A 23,208-nucleotide genomic window follows, 5' to 3' on the forward strand; every position below is an offset into this window, starting at 1 on the left:
CGCATACTAGAACGCGCGGAATAAGACTGCCATCTTGAAGGTGAAGGGTTATGGTGTCACAGGGCCTTTGCTCATGTAGGTGTTTGGGGGGACGTCCCCGCTGAATGGGCTTGTAAAGAAGCAGCTCCGATTTAGTTGGTGAACAGCGCAGTCCGGTTCTTTGGAGCTATGCCTCAACTGTGTCAGTCACCGTCTGCAGGGCTGTCTTCACTTGACCATCACTACCTTGGCACGCCAAGAGGGTGATGTCGTCGGCGTAGATAGTATATTGGATCTTGTCGACCTGTTGTGATTGCTGTGCAAGGCCAAGCATGGCTAAGTTATAGAGCACGGGAGAGATGACGGACCCTTGCGGGGTGCCTACACTGCTTAAGGGAATCAGGGCTGATCGTAAATCTCCGCCCGAAAGGGTGGCCGTGCAGTTGGAGAGGAAGTCACAAATGTAATTGTAGGTTCGCTCTCCCTGGTAGAGAAGACGAACTCGTTCGAGAATAGCAGCGTGGGAAATATTGTCAAAAGCTTGACTAAGGTCAAGTCCGAGAATAGCTTTGGTGTTACAGCAACGATCGTTTAGAACGGGTGCTTAAGTTGCAGCATAGCGTTTTGTGCTGACAGGTGAGGCCGAAATCCAATAATGGTGTTGGGATAGATATAATTGTCTTCGAGGTAAGTATTGACACGTGCCAGGAAGGCCTGTTCCATAACCTTGCCCACGCATGAAGTGAGAGAACTGGGTCTTAAATTGTTGAGGCTAGATGGTTTGCCGTGCTTCGGAATTCAGATGACTTTCGCAGTTTTCCGGGCAGGCGGAAGGGAGCCATTGTGCCAGCAATTGTTGATGTAGTCAGTCAGATGGGACATGGATTCGTCATCTAGATTGCGAAGGATTTTGTTTGTGACCCCGTACGGGTCTGGAGGAGAGCTTACAGACCATTTAGCTTACAGAGGGCAGCATGTATTACGAATGTGCTAAATTCTACGTCTAATGTACCGTTGTGGTTGCCGACGTAATTGCTGTGTGGACTGGCTTGTCCCCTGGAGTTGTACCTGGTGCAGAGATAGTCAAGCACATTTTGCTAGCCTTGCTTAAGGGTATCCGTATAAAGGAGTTTCTGCAGCCGATCCTGTTAGGAAGTGCGGGTGTTGGTTGCGTCGATTAGGTGTTTCAAGTGTTTCCACGAGGATGGGCGGTGAAGTTGCCCGTCCATCGTGTTGCACAGCTTGGTCCATTGTTGCCGGCTGAGCGTTTGACAGTGTTCCTCTATGGCTGTCTTGAGTTTAGAGATCTTGCATCTGAGGCGACGGTTTAGGCGCTGTCCCTTCTACCGAGCTACAATAGAGGCCTTAGCCTCCAAAAGGTGGGCAAGGCGGCTATCCATGTGCTCAACCGGGACATCAGTGGTTATCATCCCGAGTGGTTGTCTGGACGTCAGTGCGTAGCGCTTGCGTCCAAGTGTCAGTATTGGTGAAGCGCTCCGCTGAGGTGGCGCCACTGCGTAGCCTACGAAATGCATCCCAGTCGGTAATAGTGAACTCTTTGATGGGGACAGGCGCAGCAACAAGATCAGGTAGAAAGATAGCGATGAGGTAATGGTCACTCCCTAGGTCCTGTTGGGTGTTCTTCCAGTGTGCATTGCTGATTTGGAAGGTAAATGTGAGGTATGGAGTGGAGTCCCGGGTAGTGGATGTACCAAGGCGAGTGGGAAAAGATGAATCTGTCATAAGCGTGAGGCCTAAGTCATGGTAATCTTGCCAGCGATTGCGAGCTGCAGCTTCCGTGCAACATAGCTCCAACCAGTATGGGCAAGGTTAAAGTCGCCGCCGATAAGGAGAGGGTGCGTTCCAGCAACATGGAAGGCCTTCTTAAAGAGAGTGAAAAATCGACACTTTGCTTTGTTCTTGGGGCTATTGTAAACGTTTAAAAGAAATATGCATTCTTTCTGTTTACGGTTGGGAATAAATTCGAGGAACAGGTGTTCGATATGAGGGCAATGGAGGTCATGTTCATTAACGGGGATGCAACGCCATACTAGGGTGGAAACCCGGCGACGTGGGTGAGCTGTTCGAAATGTTTGATAACCGGGGAGTGTGGTAGTGACATTGTTCGTTCCTTGGAGAAGACTAGCATCAGGGCGGCGACTATGTTGACGTAGGTATTGATTAAGAACCGATAGTGTCTGGTGAAATCCTCGGCAGTTCCACTGCCAAACGAGGGTGCCTCGGTTAGTGTTGGCCATGGGAGGAAACGGGGGGTGTTGCCATCGGCGTCCAAGAAGGGTCGCATACAGGCGCAGCTTGGCTAGAAGGCGTAAGAATATGATTTTCTGAGTTTGCCACTCGTTGAACAATGCCCGTGAAAGCGTGCTGGATGGTGTCGATCGCCTGTTGGAAAGTACTCATAGTCGTTTGGAGCGCGATGAGCATGTCCTTCACCTCAGAGCGGACTTGGCCCATGGCTCCATCTTGGAGAGCTCTCCTTTTGGGGGCAGGAGTCAAACAGACCTTCTGACTATGGGTAGGGGTGTCCTGAGCAGTAGATGTGGGAGTTCGCGTCTGAGTTTGTTTGAGGGCTTTAACCTCCAGCATCAGTTTGTTTAAGAGATCACGTAGGTTCGCATTCTCGCGCTTGAGTTGAGGCATTTCTGGGTTGTCTGGCGAATGAGGAGGGGCGGTAGCTTGTGTGTTGTTTGCGTTACTACCCTTTCGCGCAGTGCCCTTGAGGGTCTCTGCGAAGCTCACCTTGGTATTGTTGGTAGATTTCCTGCCTGATCCTGATGCGGCTTGGGATCTTGAGCATTGTTGCCTGGACCGAGCTGGAGTTCTGGAGCGGGATCGCCTTTCTTTGTCGTGGTTGCGGGAACAAGATCTGGCTTTGGTGTCGACGGTGGAGAGACCGGCGTCTTGGTCAATGGCTTGGTTGTTGGCCCGTTGTTCTTCAATGCGCTTACGAATAACGTTTGGGGTTTTACAATGAGCAGGACAGCTTTTATCGATAGTAAGATGAGGGCCGCCACAGGAAGAGCACTCAGGATCACAGTTGTAATCGACGGAAGGGTTGCGGGCACCACATGCTCGGCAAATCTTGTTCTTGGGGTAAGGACAATCGTTCATACGGTGTCCCAGACGGCCATACTAGTAGCAAATGTCAATTTGCTTCCAAAAGAGCGAACATGGGAGTAACGTGGGTTCATAGCGGACCTGATAATGCACGTCCTGGTCGTCAAAGGCGATAACTTGTAGTTGAGGCGATACGCTTGGCTGCCAGGGCCGTCGGGTTTTGAGCAGTGACGATATTGTTGTGGATCTGCTGGGGGGTCTCCGTGAGTGAGATCCCTAGGATGATCCCCTTGCTAGTGTGTTCAGATGCGGTTTCGAAGGCATTCACGTCGTGGGTGACGCCGTTCACTTGGACGGAGCGAATGCGGACGTACCCGTCTGCATGGTCCGGGTCAGGTGTGCTGACGACAACAATATTTTGTTGTATATTCGGGCAGACAGTATCTTTTATGGTTTCGTTATCGGAGAGTTCGGCTGCTTGGAGAATAGCTGCAGGCACCACGGAACTGCCTACCTTGGCTATTTGAAGGGCCCCCTTGGGGCGAATAACAATCTTGATGTCCTCCGTTGGAAGCGGTGGCATGCGGCCCGCCTTTAAAAGTGGAGCTTTCACAGGCTGTCTCGCTTGAGACTGGGGCTTGTTACTTGGGGCTTGAGACGATTCATCGGTCTGGGTCGAGTTGTCAGTGCCGTGTGGTGAGCGGCGCGATTGATCAGTGAGCCAGCCAGACTCGGTGGTCACGTTTCCCGGTGAAATATTCTGGCCGGCGACCTGAATCTCCATAGCGAAAACGAAGGTGCAGGCTCACACTGGAGAGAGATGTAGATGACACGCGCCGAGGCGCGGCCGGTGCAGTCGTAGGCGAGATGACCTGCGAGCACACCAACTAACACGGCAGGGCCGTGGTGGGTGTGCAGTACGGCTTGGTTTTCTGGTAAATGAAAAGTCCCACCTGGGAGCGTAGGCCGTGAGGAGAGCAGGTTCCCAAGGTTTTCAAGGACGTTTTGGCTTGAAGCTGCAGTTCTCTGGGGCATCTCACGCAGCACATGGAATTTGTAAATATTTCTGGTAGTCAGCTGGAAATCCCACACTCTTTCCTTACAAAATGAGCCCGTATACTCAGAGCGACTACGTCATAAAGTAAACGTCCACGGTTTTTGCTGCTTTGAGCATCGTGAGCTATATAATTACCATGACCACTGAGACCATTGCCCCGCCACGGTGGTCTAGTGGCTAAGGTACTTCACTGCTGACCCGCAGGTCGCGGGATCAAGTCTCGGGTGCGGCGGGTGCGTTTCTGATGGAGGCGTAAATGTTGTAGACCCATGTACTCAGATTTGGGTGCACGTTAAAAAACCCCGGGCGGTCATTTTCGGAACTTTACACTACGGCGTCTCTCATGATCATATAATGGTTTTAAGGACGTTAAACCCCACATATCAATCACTCATTCACTGAGACTATTCCCGCGTGTGATCATAATCCCAGTTGAAGCATGCTGCGGGTTGGAAAAAAAAGAAACTGCTCAAGGCCACGAGAAAATTCTTTGTATTTCACCCCCTCCTCTACCCCAGGACAGCTTTGCCTTCATTTGCCCGCACGTACGAAGCATAGCGCTGAAAGCATGCGACAAAGTCATATAGTTTAGCTCATGCTTTACGAGTTCTAAAGAACATTACAGCGAAAGCTGTTGTGACATCAAAACAAGGGTCACGTGTGGCACAGTAGTTGTCCGCAGCCGTCGCAGCCGGTGCCTGTAACTACTATTGCACGAAATGAAAAAAAATTACAGCACAGCCACGGAGTTAATGATGAAGAGGGGGTGAAGCTTCGAAGAGCTTTATCGGTAAACCACGAATTATCCACTGGCCGCGTCCATCTGTCTGCCCGTCTAGTGAACACACCAAGTACCGCCATCTCGCATCTTTTCATCATATATTCATCATATAGAAGTAGCGCCATTCATAAGACATTCTGAGGACTAAAACGAGAGGTGGTTACCACATACAGGAGACTCACTACCCACGCCTTAAGGAGCTTCGCCCCTAATAGACTTATTTACTAGTAAATGAAAGCACCAAGGACACGGCGAAATACGAGCCTGGTGCCCCCGTGTGCCAGCCCAGTATTCTACCACAGAGCCACGCCGGTGTCTGAAACTGTTGCAAACTTGCCTTAGGCAGGTTTGATGTCGGGAAAGGAATCGCTTTAGTATGGGTAATGAAGCGTTTTAAATCATCAAAGGAACAACTATACGTCATAAAATGCAAATTGCCTTTCGGGTGGGTCCTCCAATGCTGACAACCATAACAAAAGCTTGTACTTGATCACCTATAGACTGTGTACCCACTTGACGCATTCTTCATTGTCGTCAGCGACCGCATAAAGTGTTCGCAAAAAATTATTTCGAAGTGTGCAGCGGATACGAAGCTTCTCCGAAGAATGACAAGTATAGAATAGGTAATGCTGGCCCACTACACAAAATACATGACTACTCAAGGCGTAAAGGGTACCCAGCAAGTGTGCTTGTAGCAATTACCCAAAGAGTGTTCAAAAAACGCTCCGAAAGGCAGCTCTACGAGCTTTTGCTGTCACTGTGTTGCGCGTTCCACGCATGTCTACTGGTTTTTTCGGCATTTGATTCGCGTGCAATCGACCTATATTATGATTTCATTCAATGACTTTTAGAAAAGCGTTGCAGAGCCTTATCTATCTATCTATCTATCTATCTATCTATCTATCTATCTATCTATCTATCTATCTATCTATCTATCTATCTATCTATCTATCTATCTATCTATCTATCTATCTATCTATCTATCTATCTATCTATCTATCTATCTATCTATCTATCTATCTATCTATCTATCTATCTATCTATCTATCTATCTATCTATCTATCTATCTATCTATCTATCTATCTATCTATCTGTATTATTATGTATGTATTATTATGCTTGTATGTTATCCTGTTTTCTTGTTTTGTATCGCCCACACCTGCTCAAAGCCTGGCACCCAGGCTAGCAGTAACCTGTAAATAAATAAATATATAAATAAATATCTATCTATCTATCTATCTATCTATCTATATATCTATCTATCTATCTATCTATCTAACTACGAGTGTGTGCTCTCGTCATTGCATCTCCACCTCGGCTGTATACCCAGCATGCCATTAAGCTAAAAAGCAAACATGATAATAAGCATCGAAAGTTTCGTAAGACCATCCGCATGACCTAAATTGGAGAAGAACCTACTTTTATTCTAGTTGGCGATATTATGCTGCTAACGTCCCTTAAGTAGCAGCGACGTAGTACATATCTTAACAACGGTGTCTATGCAGGCTAGTTAGTACTTCATTGCAATATTTGGGTGTAACCCCGCGTACAAAATTGTAAGAAGTAGTTTAGAAAAAGAGGCGCACTCGCAACTGAGCTGTATTTTTGCGTTTATGCACATTTAAAGCCGAGAAACCAGGTGATACGATAGCACTGCCATGTTGTCAAACAAGATAAAAAATTTGGCAGATCCCACGTACCTGGAAATTGACGGTATGCGAAGCATGCGGAGGGAACGTGACCGTGTTGTAATTTTCTTTATTTAGCGACGCTTCATGAAATGACGTAATTGTATGTACAATTGTTGCACGCACAGATATATGTTGAAGAGTTGCAAATGTTTGTCTAAGCATTTGTTTGCACTTGCACAACCGTGTCAACTGTAACCTGCGTATTAGTACCACCAGAAGCTGATATGAAGCACTGATGCTCGAGAGGATGCTGTTCCTGGACACTACTACATAAATCAACTTCAGCGCACGGCAACTAACCACAATTGGCGTTGACCCGACATGACGGCTGTATCAAAGGAGTACATAGGTAATGTTTATAAAAAGGGGTAGGCAGCACTGCAACCTCTACTGACGTTTAACGAAGATTAGCGTCTATTTGAAAAGTAGTTGCGAGACCTGGCGTAGCTCTGTGGTATAATGCCTGACTGCCACGCAGAACGCTTGGATTCGATTCCTGCTGGGACCAAGAAGTTTATTATTTACATTTGTCGGAGGGTCAACGCTATGTCAGGTCTTCCTCAACACTGACATTTATGCTATGCCTTCGTTGGTTCGACGCTACCAATGTCGGGCATTGCTTAGCGCTCATGAGTTAAAATTACCCAAGTGTGTTCTCGTCGTTCTTGAGTAGATACTAAGTGTTTATCACCTGTGGCCCATACCCGCACACCAGCGGCACATACCAGCCGATGGCTATGTGCCGCTGTTTGGCGGTAAGTCTTGGACGACGTGTGTGATGGGATTGTGGCACTATTCATGTCTTGTGCAGCGTGTCATATTCGTCAAGCCATTTTACCCTACCATGCGAACTTTCGGCTCGCGCCAAATTAAGGGTGGGACCACGAGAGCATCCAAACGTAAGCAAATAGATAGATAGATAGATAGATAGATAGATAGATAGATAGATAGATAGATAGATACGCTCAAAGTCGCAGAAGCTCGCTAAGCAATGTAAACCCAAATAAACCGCCTACCACTCTAATTGTCGATATAGTCTGCTTCACAAAAAAACAAGTCAACAGATGGTTTACTGATGCATCTGCTACAAAAACGTTTTTATTACAAACGCCTCAAATATTCCCCGCTCCTGTTTCCTTTTGTATCTTCTTAGTGCTCACGTCTGTGTAAGCGACTTGCTGATGGCGCATTTCAATGGGCGATTGCAAGAAAAGTTAGGTGATGTCGCTGTTGTACGTGTATTTCGATGCCTGACTACCTTGTGCTTTTCGAGGCGGAAGCCAACTCTAGTCAAACTCCCTCAAGGTAGCTTCTTTATCTATCTGACAAAACACTCGATGGCCTGACCCTGACTATGGAGCTAACAAGTGAGCAACGTTTGAGGTTCCTGGATTCAAAACTCACTTTCGCAGGTGACCACGTTTGTTGGACACACTCTCCCCGCTCCAGGAAAGCACTTCTTCCGTTTACGTTTTGCCCCCCCCCCCCCCCCCCAAGCTTGTCAAGCTTGGCATCGCGGTATCAGCGGTTAGGAGCGTATTGCAGCGATCTTGCCACCCCGGGGTGAAGGAAAGCTCTGTCAACCAAACGGAGAGAATAAGTGATGCCGGCTTTCTCTCCTATATGCTGTGTGAATTGGCGACAATGCTCCTGTGCATGAAATGCACAGAAACTTCAGAGAAAGACAACGGACAGGTGTCAAGGGCAAACAGTGCGGTCATCCCTTATCTTCGTGGCGTCTCACATCGCATCAAAAAGAATGCGGGACGACCAGGTGTTCCTGTCGTATTCAGTGCCCCACAGGAGCTGGGAGCCATGTGCCACCTAGTGAACTTTCGTGAACACAGGACTCTGTCGTTCACCAAGAAGCACATCATGTTCTTCGTTGGGTGCCGAAGGAAAATCGTGTACGTGATCCCTCTGACGTGCGGGCTGGTGTACGTTGACCAAGGGGGGCGGTACCTCAACGAACGTCTAAGGGAACACAAGAATACGTTATAGAGTGGCGCGTGAAGCAACTTGGCTCTCCATTGCAGCAAGCAGTCCGCGTCACACCACTGCGCACTTGAGCTTGAGAAGACGTGAGTACTAAGAAGTTATAAAAGAAAACAAGAGCGCGAAATGTTTGAGGCGTAAGTCATCAAAACGTTGGGCAGCAGATGCATCAGCAAACCATCTTTTGACTAGTTTTCTTGTGAAGTAGGCTATCTCGATGATTAGAGTGGTAGGCCGTTTAATTTGGTTTTTATATTGTTTTACAACGTGGCAGTGCTATCATATCACGTGGTTTCTCGGCTTTATATGTGCAATGAACGCAGAAATAAAGCCTAGTTGCGAGTGCACCTCATTCCTGGCAACTACTTCTTAGAATTTTGTACGCGGCGCTACACCCAACTATCAATACTTATTCTAAATAAATGCATTACATGATCACTGGTGGTGACGTTTTCATTACGGTGGTGATTGTGCTCGGAACGTTCGTTTTGCTAGCAGCGTTGGCTATCCATCGTTATAACAGTACAATAAATATTACCTATGTACTTCCATGTCTCAGCTAGTGACAGTCGCGCGGTGCTCGTTCACGGAGGAACAAGTTAACTAACATTGCTTATGATGTGAACATCAGCGCACCATAGCATTCATTTCGTTTCGATAACACTGACGCCTGAAGTGTAATGTCAGTGTTGAGATTCTGTCATAGCGTAAGTTACTCTTTAAATGCTAGTTTACTTGATGTGCGTGGTAAGCCCACTATACACGAGGGCGTCAACTCACATCTCACAAAATTTGGCTGAAACCGAAACAATCCTGCATATAGGCAGCTGCCATTGCTCCATATTTTCGATTTAAGCCAAGTTTTTCCAGCATATGCAGCATATGGTGCGTGCGCGCGTATGGCTTCACATGAAACCGATTCCCACAATGCGTTTGGTTTGCCCAAACCATCTGACACGTAAAATATTTCAGCTTCAGCGACTGGGCGCTATCTCAAAATGGAAAAAAACATGAATTTATGCTTCCAGGATGGACAGGCAGATACCAGTCGACACTTTTTATTCGTTCTTCATCACAACTGGTGTGTGTGTGCGTGCGTGCGCGTGTGCGTGTGCGTGTGTGCGTGTGCGTGTGCGTGTGTGCGTGTGTGTGTGTGTGCGTGTGCGTGTGCGTGTGTGTGTGTTCGTGTGTGTGTGTGTGTGTGCGTGTGTGTGCGTGTGTGTGTGTGTGTGTGTGTGTGTGTAGCTGCCGGCTTCTTGTGTGCTGTGTTGTGTGGGCAGAGCATTTAAACCTCGCTTTATGAGTTATACGCACACATTACAGCTAAAGCTGTAAAGTCGGTCGCATGAACTATAAATGAGCGAAAGGTTACGCGTTCTTTTTTATTCTTGCTATTTCTACCACGTCAATATTTTGAGTAGGGTTATGAGTGGTTATTTAAGGTGTTGTCGTTTATTGGATCATGGAGTTGTGCAGGAACTTTCGCTTTAGCAATGCGATGTTTGGTGTGACTTGTATGGTTTTATATACGCTAGATGTATACCTTGTATACTTGAGTAACATCTTGCTTTCCCGGTCTCTACCTAAGCCTTATTGCACGTTTCTTTTTTTTTAATCTGTAACTGTTAGCGCTACGGGAATGTTTTGCTATTGATAAGCACTAAGGTACCGTCTGTTTATCACAGATTACAGGATTAAATCAAGCTTATTATAACCGCACTCGCATTTCACCTCTTATAAGCTGATTCCAACTTTTATACAAGGAAACGTTGCAATTCGTTATGAACAACTCGTAATGAACGAAAGCAGCAATGTTTGCGGTTAAAAAAAATGATGGGACACCTATAATGGTGGTTCGTTTCATCACATCGCTACAGGAGGCGTAGCGATAAGTAAATATTAGAGTTTTGATAGGGGCTGTTTATAAGCCTTTATTACTCACAATATCTCAACAACGATGACCCGAATGTACTTTGTTGGTAATGTAGGCGCATACGGCAAAAGCAGCATCATCTCGGGGGATGCATTCACAGAACAAGCATTGGGCATTCAATCACTGGCAGAGTAGCTACTACACACCTCCTAGAATTTAGGCCAGAGTTCTATGCGACATACGAAATGCGGGAAGTAAGAGGTAAAAAGTTGTGAGCGCAAAACTTAGAAGAGCTTAAGTCGTTCAGCAAAACACTACTTTCTACATCACGTGGTCTTCGCTATAAGCAGATATATATTGATGCTCTCACGTGTGACATGGAATAAATGAAGCACACGATTGTAACGTGACCAGTTCTACTGGCACACAAGTTTGTGCCACACAGAATCCACAAAACAGCCCATCGGCACACACACAAGTGAAAAAGCAAGAATGGCCGGCTCTCCCGTATTCCACATAAGATCTGAGCACTGAGCCTGAATGAAACAGTCATGCAGCGTGGCGCCATCTCTCGCAGAAGGCGGTACCACGAAACTCGCAGACCGCCAATGTTGAACAATGGCTGTATTGCTTTACTATAGCCATGGAGGTATTTCTTTAACTGCAGAGGAAGTACAGCACTTATTTCACAGTTCGAGGTGGTACACACAACCTTTTAGGTAGCACTAAGGTGAACAGGTGAATATTGTTTACTGCGTGATCATTAATTTCATGATAATGACGGCGGAATCAAGGCACACTCACTTCGGTAAAACTGAAGCTTCCTTCATCCAATGAAGCGTTAAGCTTCGACAGTCCTGTGAAAGCTTGACCTGCTTGCATCTTGGCAATTCGCTAGTTATAACAGCAAAATTTCTCATTCGCTCTTTCAGTGCCTTCATCATTTGGTGTTTTCTTGTCAATACGGGTTTCCAGTCGATACTTGTACGAATAAAAAATGAACAACCGAATTCATGATAATGCGAAGAGAACCATCAACGTCAATTTGTCCTTCCACATGTACATGCTACCTCAACCACGTCATCAGACATATAATAATCAGACATGGCTTGCCATTTGGACACTTGCAAATAGAACAAAATTGTGCAGTCCCCCTTGACACCTATCTTGCCAAATGGTCATACGGCATCTTCTTCGTCGAAGTTCCCCATTACCGTCAATGCGTAATTTCAAACATTTCTTCTTTAAAACAAAAATTGCAATAAGACCAACTACTTTACGGGAACATATATTCCCTTTCTTCAACTGATGCATAAAGCTGTTAGGTATTTGGAGCACCATGTCGAGTAAATTTTGTCTCAACGCGAACAAAAATGGTTATTTTCTCAAATTTTGAGGTTTTTGTAAACCAGAGAAACACCAGTGATCTGTAAATTTTTAAACGCAAACTACGCCTCTTGTTGCGTGATTATTAATTGTTCAAATAATCGTACGTAGAGAAATATTTCCGAAAAAATGAAACATGGTACATCTTGACGAATTATCGGAAGGCGTGTATGGCAGCGAAATTGCAGTAATGTTTGAATTCCAACGTGGTAGAAGAGGAGAAGGTGGGCCGAATTCTCAAAGAAATTGTAGAAGCTGTCTACAACTTCCTTATTGGCAAGGAGAATCTTGATACTGTGGCCGATGTGATCGGCTACTGCTGATTGTTTGAGGCCTTCAAGACTCGCCGCATCACTTCGATGTTCGGACGCCTGGCCAATGTCACGACGCTCACCAATGTCAGTGTGGGCCAAGACTCCTAGCCTTCTGACCTTTCTTCAACGATTCGCCTCGTTGTAAGCAAGAAACTTCGTCGTCACTCTTCTGTATTCGTGAGCGCCTGAGAACCACCATTCGAGACACCGTCTACAAGCAATAATGATGCGAGTTTTGACGAGCGCAGCTATCCCAACCGCGAGCCTCAGCTAAGGGCTCCACCACTGACGCCATCTTATGTAGAGCTGCCATATTGCCCCCACGATCATAACGGAAAACACAACCATCGGTCTCCCGTTGTGTCTCACTGGGAACAGAGCCGCGTACCCTCAACATACAGCGATGTTCCCTATGCATCGTAGCATACCAGTGCAATGTTCGTAGACATGTCACCTGATTTTGTCCATTGCGACGTCATCCACGTTCGACATTTCTTCAGCGATCCGCGACGTTTGCACGTCGAAGCCGACGGCTTCAAAACAGCTTATCTATCTTGGAACAGCTTAGGCAAACGCCGCCGCTAATATCTGAGCGAAGTTTTGTATCCAAACAAAAAAAATTGCCCGCAGCTTCCCTCGGGGAACACTGAGGAGGATGCGGAGCATATAATTGGTTTACGGGGTGTTAAAGTGCGACTTACTTGGGCCGATGGCTAAATTAGTTAACGTGGTTGTGAAATGGGGTGTTAAATTGCGACTTACTTGGGTCTATGGCTAAATTGGTTAACGTGGTTGTAGGAGGGGGTGTTAAATGAGTGAACACGTACACACGTATGCGAAAGGGCGGCACTGGTCGAAGGGACGTCGATCATTGTGTTTGTGGATTCGTTGGAATTCATTTCACCGCGACCTTGGACGTCGACGCGCCGTACAAACCAACCGACGAGCGGCAACTGAGCGAGCGAGCGCCGACCTTGAGTATATATACAGCGCGACGGCGCATGCACTGTCAGCTGCCGATGTTCTCGAAGCGCGACGGCACATGCGCGCGCGTCAGCTGCCGATGTTCTCGAAGCGTGACGGCGCATGCGCGCTACATTATACAGCTAGCGAATGTTCGTGAAGAGGAGAAGCGCACGCGGTGTGTAGAGGAGGAAGGGTGCACTGATGGTGGAGGAGTGAAGCGCGCGCGGTGTGTAGAGGAGGAAGGGATGCACAGATGGTGGAAGATGGAGGAGGAAGCTTGCGGACGGCGCCGCACTACAAGCCTCGAGTATTAGATGCCCCGCATCTAAAAACGACAAACAACGCTCAGACAGCACTCCACAAACTCGGGAGCCTTCCATTGGTCTAAAAAATGTTGTCCGGTATATTCTAGCAATTTAGTGCTTTCAATTCATGAAATCAGTATATGTTTTTTTTTCGAGTACACTTGAGGTAGTCACCAAAATCACTGTAACGTTTCACGTGAAATCACCCTCAAAGGAGCAGTTCATGGCAGCCTCATTAGGGGAAACATAGTCAAGGACCTAAATATGTGTGACCGAAAGCACAGCACCGCAAGTGCTCGAGCTACAACTCTGTGCCGTAGAGATAACGGCGTAGTCCTAAAAGACGTGTGACATTGCCATTGCAGGTTTCCTTGGCAAAGGATAATATTTGTCAAGAATAATCGAAACTTTCGCCTTGGTACTGACGAGAACGTAGCAACGCCGTCCATATATAACGAGGGCGGGGTAAAATGAGACACGGGGCCCAACATGACATTTTGCCTTCCGGCCTCTGTAACTAATACAAAAGCTACTTTTCTGTGTTTCTCTTTTCCAGCCATAAGTGCTGGTCCTTGTCCATCTTTTTATGTGTAAAAGTTGACTGTTCGCAGCGTTCGCCCGTGATAATTTACGCAACTGGTGTCAATGTTTCGGGACCCGTAAGGGGTGAAATTTTGATCAGCCGTATTATTGGATTCATGCATGAAGCTACTCCTGCATCAGTAAAGCAACGTATTTCTTTTGTTGCTCTAAGCGGCGAGCTACATAACACCAGAAGTTTACTTTATATTGTGCCCGGTGAAAAAGCAGATTTTTTTTAATCTTGGTATGTGAGAGGGGAAAAACTCGACAAAACGGCATCCAATTGTTTTACAGAGTGTCTTACAATGACCCATTAACTTCGGCTCAATATGTATTATATTTCTTTGTCTAGTAAGTTTCGTGCATAAAATAAAATATCGTATAGAGTTTTCGGGAGGAAAACGACACGAAAAATACTGATTGCCGTTCAGTATGACTCCCTCCAATCGCGCTGCAACAAGGTTTTCCGTGTTCTCAAAGATGCCCTCAAGAGACGTATAAAAATGGCGAAATCTCCTAGCCAACTCGCTCGCAAACACACTTTGCAACTGAGTTTTAACGACGTTTCTCTAATATCCTCATTGACAACAAAAAAATACAAGCTCTCAAAAGTCTGGACCTAGCACAGTTTCAAATTCATTGCCTCACAGATCACAGTGAATGAAGTTAAAAGAAATGAAACGCCCGAGCATTTCTGCATCAAAATGGCAAAAATATGTGTCAATACGTCGAAACATGTGTAGCCTCCAAATCATTAAATAGTTCAATGCTGTGGTAGAGTTCAACAAAAAAAAAACAAAAGAAAAACATCAGGACAAGGAAAAAATGATAGTGTTTGATCTGCAAGGAGCTTCGGAGCAACACAACAGTGCTATTGTCTACATTCAATGCGTGTAGTCCAAGTACTAGGCTGCTTAAGACTGCGTAAGGGCCCACGGAGGGAATTTCAAGCCTTCCTACTGCCAAAGCTGAAGGAATAGACTTTTTTTTGCACTGTCTTGTTCAGTCCCACACAACGTGTAGTTTCGCCCCACAAGGTTCGGCAAATAGAGACATCTGGAGCAATTTCTAATTAATTTTAAAGTGCTTTAAACGGTGGCAACAGTACAATAATTTTGTAGCAAATACCTTGTACCCAAGGCAAAGTGTCTGTATTGTTGTTTAGTCGTAATACGTGAAATAAAATAAAATAGTCACTATTTAAAAAATTTCCTCGCATTTCACCTTACTCTACTCTACATCAGATTTTTCGCAAGAAAACAGAGCGGTTGGAACTGCATCAACCAGATGCAGCTGTTCCCTTCAAACTGGTTGTGCGGAGTTTTCGCACTAGGGCTTGGAAAAACGACAACGCATCGCCAAAGCGAACTGTACCGTGGCTAGGCAGACCAGTGGTCAACAAGTGGACAGCTGTGTGAGGGTAGTGGATGTCTCGCCATCATTCTGAGATGTAGATAACGTTGGTTACAGCGGGACGTACGCATAATTTGTGAAAATCTGTGAGTGAGACGGCACGTGAAGGAAGGGGAAGCCTGATGTTGCGGGCTCGTAGGTTTGCAAGTAAAACACATTGGGGTGTGGTGACAATTTCTCAACTGTCATCTTCTGTTTGACCTCCTCCGCTGAACAAACTAAGCTTAACTAAGCGTAGCAGTAACGCTGACAACTGTTATTATTCTACATAAAATTGGGATTTATCCGGGAAATCTTCAGTTCACGCGTTTCACAGTCTGCAGCCGAGTGACATTTAGTCGTAGCCGTAGCCCTATCAGCAACTCGAACACTAGGACAATACTAGAGACACCCATTAGAGAACAAACGGCGAGAAAAAAAGAGGCGAACTCGCTAAATTTGATGGGGCGTGTTTCCGAAATACTATTATCATCATGCGCACGCATATGTTTCATTTTAGCGAAGTCCTCGCGTAGACGCAGTAGTGATGTTTCAAGTATTGTTCTGATGAACTTGTGCAAAGCATTTTTGCGAGCATAACTTTCGCGAACCAGTACGGACGTGGGTAGTCTGCTCAACGTTTCTGAACATTCCACGAGCCCACGCTTATAGTACATCAGATACCAATGTGGCAGGGTATACGAAAAGCATATTCGGTTTGTGAGATGAGCACAGAGAAGGCAATCGGGAAAGTCACGAACCGTTAAACCCATAGCGTCGTTGTTCCGCACAAACGCGAGGTGCAGTTTTCGGTGAACGTTGTCCGCGGAGAAGCTGTCTAACAGGCGTTCGTGCAAGTATGTCTTTCCCACGACACAGGGCGACACTCTGCCTTCGTCAAGCGCTCGTTCAAGTTTTTCAATGTTGTCAAGCTGCTCCGGAATCGTACGCAGTGTTACCCTGGATGTCAGCTGTCCTCGAAAGTAGTTGGAAAACGGCTGAATTCCCATGAGCCGCAGGCCACACATGAAACCACACATAGAGGCGAAACGGCCTATTCGGGGAACGGTCGAGGACGTCCCGTAAATGCGGCCAGAAGGAAAGAAACCGATACGGCGAGGGAATCGAATGACCGCTCCCTAATATGATCCATGTCCGCTGCGAACAGTACGAAGAGTGTGAGCAGCAGAGTCCCCACTACAAGTAGCAAGGCCACCTTTGATTCCTTTAGAACGACATAGAAAGACAACGCTAAGGGAGGCAGTCGTTTTGCGTAAAAGCTTTCGTACCATGCTGTTATAATCGGCGGGATTGCAAAATTACGGTAACTTACCAACTGCGATAATGCTTCCGAACACGTCGACGTTGCCTTCGAACATTTGTTGGGTGACATCGGTTCTACGTCGGTAGTACGTTTTCCTTACGGTCACGTTGAGCATTGCGAGATGTTCGAAAATGCTGTAGGCCTGCCAGGAATGACAGTCTGGCTTAGAGTCAACGTTTAGCGCCACGTGATTGACGCACGCAACGTGAATCGCCGTGTTTCTCAGTGCTGTCGATTCCCGAGTGTGGTGCGCACTTCCGAATTTCTGCACTTCATATGTCTTGATGTAAGCGATTGGCAGACTGTATGTCTTCCGATATTCTTGGCCTGTGCACTGAATGGTTTTACGAAGAACTAGACCACTCAACGTATGCTGAATTTCACCTTCAGCCTTGCTATTTATGGCCATCCAGTTTATCAAGTAGTAATATTTACCAAAACGAAGTAGTGGGCAAATGCATGTTGATGCATCCTGACCAAGCTTTGGTATAATGATGTTAGTTCTGATGTTCTCGTCCGTGTGTCTTCTGAGGAATGATGCTGAATCTGTGCTTATGAAAGTCCACGTTGTCACGGCTCGCGAGAAGTTCTTCAACCATGCGTAGTCCGAGGGCTGCCAGTATTCGCTACATGTTGCAAGCAAAACTTCTTCGTATACTTTTTCATGTGAAACAAGATTATTTGCATTCACAATTTCTTTTTTAACGCCTGCTTGTTCCGCAGCGCAATTTTCAAGTATTCCGAGCAATAAAATGGTTAGTAGATTCCAGCAAAAGACCATGCTTCTTTTCTTCAGTGCCTTTACCACATGTGGGAGTTAAAACAAGTTTTACTCACGAATACAGTTTTGATTTTGTTTCTTGGGGTGTTCTTGCCGGGCCGCACTATTGTAAAAGCATTTATAGCTCAGGAGCGCTATAACCAAGAGTCAGGGCACAGCAAGGAGCCAGAACACGAATGGCTTTCTTCCAGCGAATCGCAGGAGAGGCCAGCCTACTAGACAGCTCTGGCGAGGATGCCTCTCCCGTTGTGCTCCTTTTCTTCACTGCAGTACTCAGCCCTCACGCAGTTGAATGAGAGCCCGCCCGCGGTGATTCTCAGTGCAATCGCAACGCTACTAACTTACCAGGGAACGCAGACCTGCGTCATAAATGGCCATGATAAGTTCAAATGAATCCGCCGGACTCAGCTGCAGTAGGTATGGGGCTGAGCTTTCTGGTGTTTTTCATAGATTGAATGCACTATAAGGTAACATCAGGTAATCAGGTAACGAGACATCGAAAAGTCAAATGCAAATGAAGTTTACAGCCGTCTCGCTTTTGCACATATAAAGTTACATACCAACTGAGTTAACGAACTATACAGACCACGTTTCGTACAAGTTACGATTAGAGATAATGCACTTTGCAATACCAGCACACTCTTAACAAGGAGTGTACGAAAAACCATTGTGCGGAATACAAAGCACTATTTCACCACAATGCAACAGGAAGACTGTGGCAGTTCTTCAAAATTGTGTAAAACTTTCGCTCATTGGCAACTGTGCCACTCTAGGCTGTTTAAAGCTAAGATGCGCGCTTGAAGGAAATCTTTGAGAAAACGCTGAACAACGTCCACGCCACACACTTCCCCAAAAAGCAAGCTCATTTGTCGCCGCTGCACTTACGATGCGTTAGACAATACCTTCCCGACTTCGAATCTGAAATAGTTCGATGCGAGTATCACGACCTCCAGTTTATCCAGTGGTGCTCCAACTGATATTGAAGTCCCACGGTCCACTGAGGCAGAATTTCCAGAAGGTTCTTGCAAGCCAAAGAAATTACGACATACCAAATTTGCGTCTACATATTAAAGCTCGGAATTTTATCTACTTGTTAACTACAAATCAATAAACTCATTTCGAATCGCCGTGCATAATAGTGCACGCATAAGGAACAATATGCGTCCCAAAAGAGTCAAGTACCAATTGTCACAGCAGCTTTAACAAAGAAACAATAACAGTGCTTTCAATTTTTAAGTACTCAAAATAACATTTCCTAATGTGAAGCAAGTGAATAATTTGTCCCGCTTTGTCAAACTTCCCTGCAACGCAGTTATTAAAGAACTCTTTGCATAGGTGAGGTACCATTCCCCTATTGAATGGAGTTATCTCCTGGCACCACGACAGACGGGCTGCAGCAAAATTGATTATATTGCGAAGTAGAAATTACGCGACACTTTGCATCAGCCTCATTTTGCTAATTGTGTTCTACAAAAACACAGTATGACGTAAAACTGCGTGACATGTTCTCTGCTCAGCTAGACAGGACGGTAGCTGTCAGGCCCTTTATACAAAATGTATGGTCGTCTTAGGAACGAAAGGCAAAAAAAAAACAACTCCCCACCCCCATTATCCTATCTAGCACTCATTGAATGCTGTTTTCTACAATGCGCCGTAGTGTGTGACGGTGCGTGCCTGGCACCGGGCAAAATCCCTATATATCGCCGATGACCTGAATAATCGCTTTATCGACAAGCGGGCAGTGTGCGTTATACTTAGGACGCTAATAATATTTTCTGGCGTTTACGAGTAAGAATCACCATATGATTATAAAACAGGCCTATGTGAGGGGTTTCCGATATTTAAACCACCTGGAGATCTTTAACGAGCACCGTAACCTAAGTATATGGGCATTTTGCATTCGCTGCTTCATCAAACTTACGACCCCCGCGACTGGGACCGATCCCGCAGTTTTTTGGTGAGTAGCCAAGCACTGTCACAACCATGCCACTGTAACATTTTCGAAGTGGCGTAAAAAAAGCGTGCAGTAAGTTATTAAATGTTTGGTTCCACTGCGAATAAATTAAATTTGTAAAATGAAATCACTCAGTGGAAAGCTGTGCAGGAAAGATATGAAATTAACCGAAATCTTTCTCGCAGTTTCTTCCTTGCTTGTTTTATCCGTTTCTATAGCCTGTACTATTGCTTTTTACTAATGCGCCTAGAAAGCAGGCAACCAAGTTCATAATAAGTAGATGTCCAAGCAAGAAAAAAGGCGCATCTGTGTTCTAATCAACAAGCCTGGCGCTCCCATGGCTTGGTTTGTGCGAACCGATAATTTTAGAACTGTTGCCAATATGAATAAACTAGGAATGTGAACAAACCAATCACAAATACTTCCACAGTTTGAGATTAGAAGAATACGCGTGCAACAGTTGCGTTCGTAAAAGCCGCAACACGAGTGGCAAGAAAGCCGTGCCATGGAACGCCATTCTGCACGCGCCGCGATGGTATGTACGCCACGGAACCGACACGGGACTCGAGGGGTGAAGAAGAAGGGACCGACAAAGTTAACTCATCGATTCTTAGCCGATCCCCGTTACTGGGTACGAGCCATGACTGTGGAAACATCATCATCATCATTAGTTCGAGACAGCAAGCAAGAAACATTTTGGCCGACCATTTAGTTTTGAGCTGATGGGCACAGGTTCGTCCCAAATAAATAGTTTTTATAGTACCATGCACTATATTAATTGGTAAAAATCGAAAGGAATATTATTCGAACGTCTTTCACCTATGCGAGCAACAAATTTCAAGTCAGGCTTGGTATGCTTTTTGTCGTAGTGAATATAGCGTCAACGTTCCTTAGAAGCTATAGGCTACATGCGCATAGATAATTTGGGGACTAAAAGAATGAAAATGGCCATCAGTTGTTACGAAGTTTTGTTGTTCTGTGGTGCTCCCGTCGGTGCTGATTATTCGAAAGCTATTCGAGGCATTTCCAATATGCGCTACTCAATTCAGCAAATCTAATATAGTTTTGTTGGATTCGTCATTTTGTAATATCTGCATTTCCCTAGGTTGTGGCTATACAAATCGACCATTGCAAACATTTTGAAGATCTGTCATGTCCGAACGGAATAAGTTTCATCACGTGCCCCGATTTCGTTTTCTTTTTTCTGCTCGACTATTGCACTGGAGGCTAAGGAGAGAGGAATTCGCCGCGAAATTGAGCAGAGTTGCCACCTGGCGGCAACTGGCCGAAACGGTGAGGTGTGGATTGCTCTTTGCGTCGTCTGCTAGCCACGTCGCGTTTCTGTGCGCGTACGTAATGCACGCTCTCAAAGTATGGTTTGTTGGTTATGTCAGTGCGAGCGTAACTTTTTCTACGTATGCCTGAAACGACGTACGAAAGCATTTATCTTGTTCGGCTACTAATGCACTGCAATAAGATCGGCAACTGCCGCTTTCCAGAGTGCTTCTTATTGTCTTGTACCCTTCATTCACCAGAATAATTTCAGAGTGGGTGCCGCTTTCTATTTCAATCACATCACAAAATGCTCTTGGCATGTGCCAAAACATGAGGACTATTAAATGCTGTGGGAATGCAGCATTTTATAGCGACTCAGCTCTAAAGAAACAATGCAGACTCTAGGTTGTGCACTTGCGTGCTGTTGGTAAATGTACAGCTACGGCACTGTAGTTTATCGATTATGCGAGTAGCCGTAATAGAGTTTATCTAGCCGTGGCACCACTACACAGAAATATTACTGTCACATAAACTGAGAGACTGCGGTACTTGCACTGTACTTATAACGGAGTTACCATGTGGCGCAACCGTGTGCTTAGATTTAGGAGTGCTTTAATGAGCCCCGACGCTGATAATTCCGGTGGCATGCCTTATATATATTGTCCTATTATTTCACTGAAAATGTCATCTTTTTTACATTCTTTGCAGCCGCCGCAGCCAAAATTTGATCCCGTGACCTGTGGGTCGCGGGATGAAATCGCGGCTGCCTTTCCCATGGAGGTGGAAATGTTGTAGGCCCGTGTGTTCAGATTTAGGTGCACGGTAAAGAACCCTAGGTGGCTGAAATTTTAGGAGCCCCCCACTACGGCGTCTCTCATAATCACATGGTGGTTTTGGGACGTTAAGTCCCACATATCAACCAATCAATCAATTCTTTGCAGCGTTTTTGTTGAATTGTTAGTAACCTACGGAAGGCAGTCATAATTTTTTTTGGTCTGAAAAAAAAAACACACGCTTGCCCCATTAATCAGGCCCTTGTAGTAGCACCGTTATGCACGTAATCCATCAATGAAAACCTTCTGCTGAACTCTTATATAAGATTTTCACTGGTGCAAGAACATGTGCGTACACGTGGTAAACATAGTAGCCCATAGTGCCGTCAGCCACCAAGCTTTACTGACTAGGCTTATCGACTGTCCCATATTTCATAGTGAATAGAGTGAGAAAAAAAAACGCATGCTTCTAAGGTGCGAACGGGGGTACTGAACGAAGCGTGCAGATATGCGGGCTTTCTACGATCTTTCTTTCTTTAATTTTTTGTGGTACGCAGATGACAAAAATGTGAATCAGTAGTTTAGTCACGCTACAGCAGTGCGTAGCAGGTGTAACACAAGCTAATGCCGTACAAACAAGACAGCAAAGGCGCGGTTTAGTGCGAAAGTGTGAAGAGAGTCACCCAGGGCGAGCATCCCTATGAAATGCAGGATGCTCTTTACTAGCGGGTAATGTTAACGTTCAAAGTTGTCGTGTACCGATTCAGTAGAAAGGATGGATATTGTCGCGACGTCAAGACAGAGGTCGTACTTGAAAACGCTGAGAAAACAGCAGTGGGTCGGTCTTTTTATTAACTGCGCGCGAGAGACAGTTCCTTGTCTTTCTCGTTGTTGCGTTCTGCATAAAAGCATGCAGATGCGCAGATGTGCTGTCGCCTTCGTCTTTTTCGCGAAACGCACGTAAAAATATGTAAGGTTTAACGACCCAAAACCACAATATGAATATGAGAGACGCCGTAGTGTAGGGCTCCTGAAATTTTGACCACCTGGGGTTCTTCAGTAAAGAAGAGCAAGGATATCAACAGTGAACTGTAGTCAACGCATTTTATCCGCCGACAATCAGCACAGACCACACGCAACGAAGCACTGCTGCGTGTATTTGTATACGCGCCGCCGATCACCTGTCCACACTGGCGAGGGACGGTGCCGCCACCTATAGCCCGATCTCGGCGCGAAATGCATCCAAAAAAAATTGGCCCTCTAGCTGCATGTATATTGTAAAGGTCGTCGAAAGACGATAGTCTTGCGTGTGGAGAGAGTGAACAAAACATTTATACGATGTTCTGTGCAAGAAAATAGGTGAAAGGTTCTGTGAAGGCACTGCGTTAGAGTGCCTCGAGCGTGCAGTGGAGGCGAACGAGCGCATCAAGTCATGTCACACGTGAGACAGGAGCGCCATCTGGCAGTTTTGTTGGAAAACGACGCGCGTGGCTCTGAGACGGGTGTGCGGGCCGGTCTCAGAGGCGATAAGGTGTAGAACGCAAGGCGTTGGGTAGGTGCCACCACCGTCTCATCTTATCAAAGCGTTGGAAACACTCGCTTTATCGTGCAAGCGTTGCATGGTCTGTGCATCCTGATTAGCGAAACGGTCGTTAAAACTAGTTATGTATGTCTTTTCTAGTAAAGGATGCACATGCACAA

The sequence above is a fragment of the Rhipicephalus microplus genome, chromosome 3 (genome assembly GCF_043290135.1).
Source record: "Rhipicephalus microplus isolate Deutch F79 chromosome 3, USDA_Rmic, whole genome shotgun sequence".
In the NCBI taxonomy this organism is placed as follows: domain Eukaryota; kingdom Metazoa; phylum Arthropoda; class Arachnida; order Ixodida; family Ixodidae; genus Rhipicephalus; species Rhipicephalus microplus.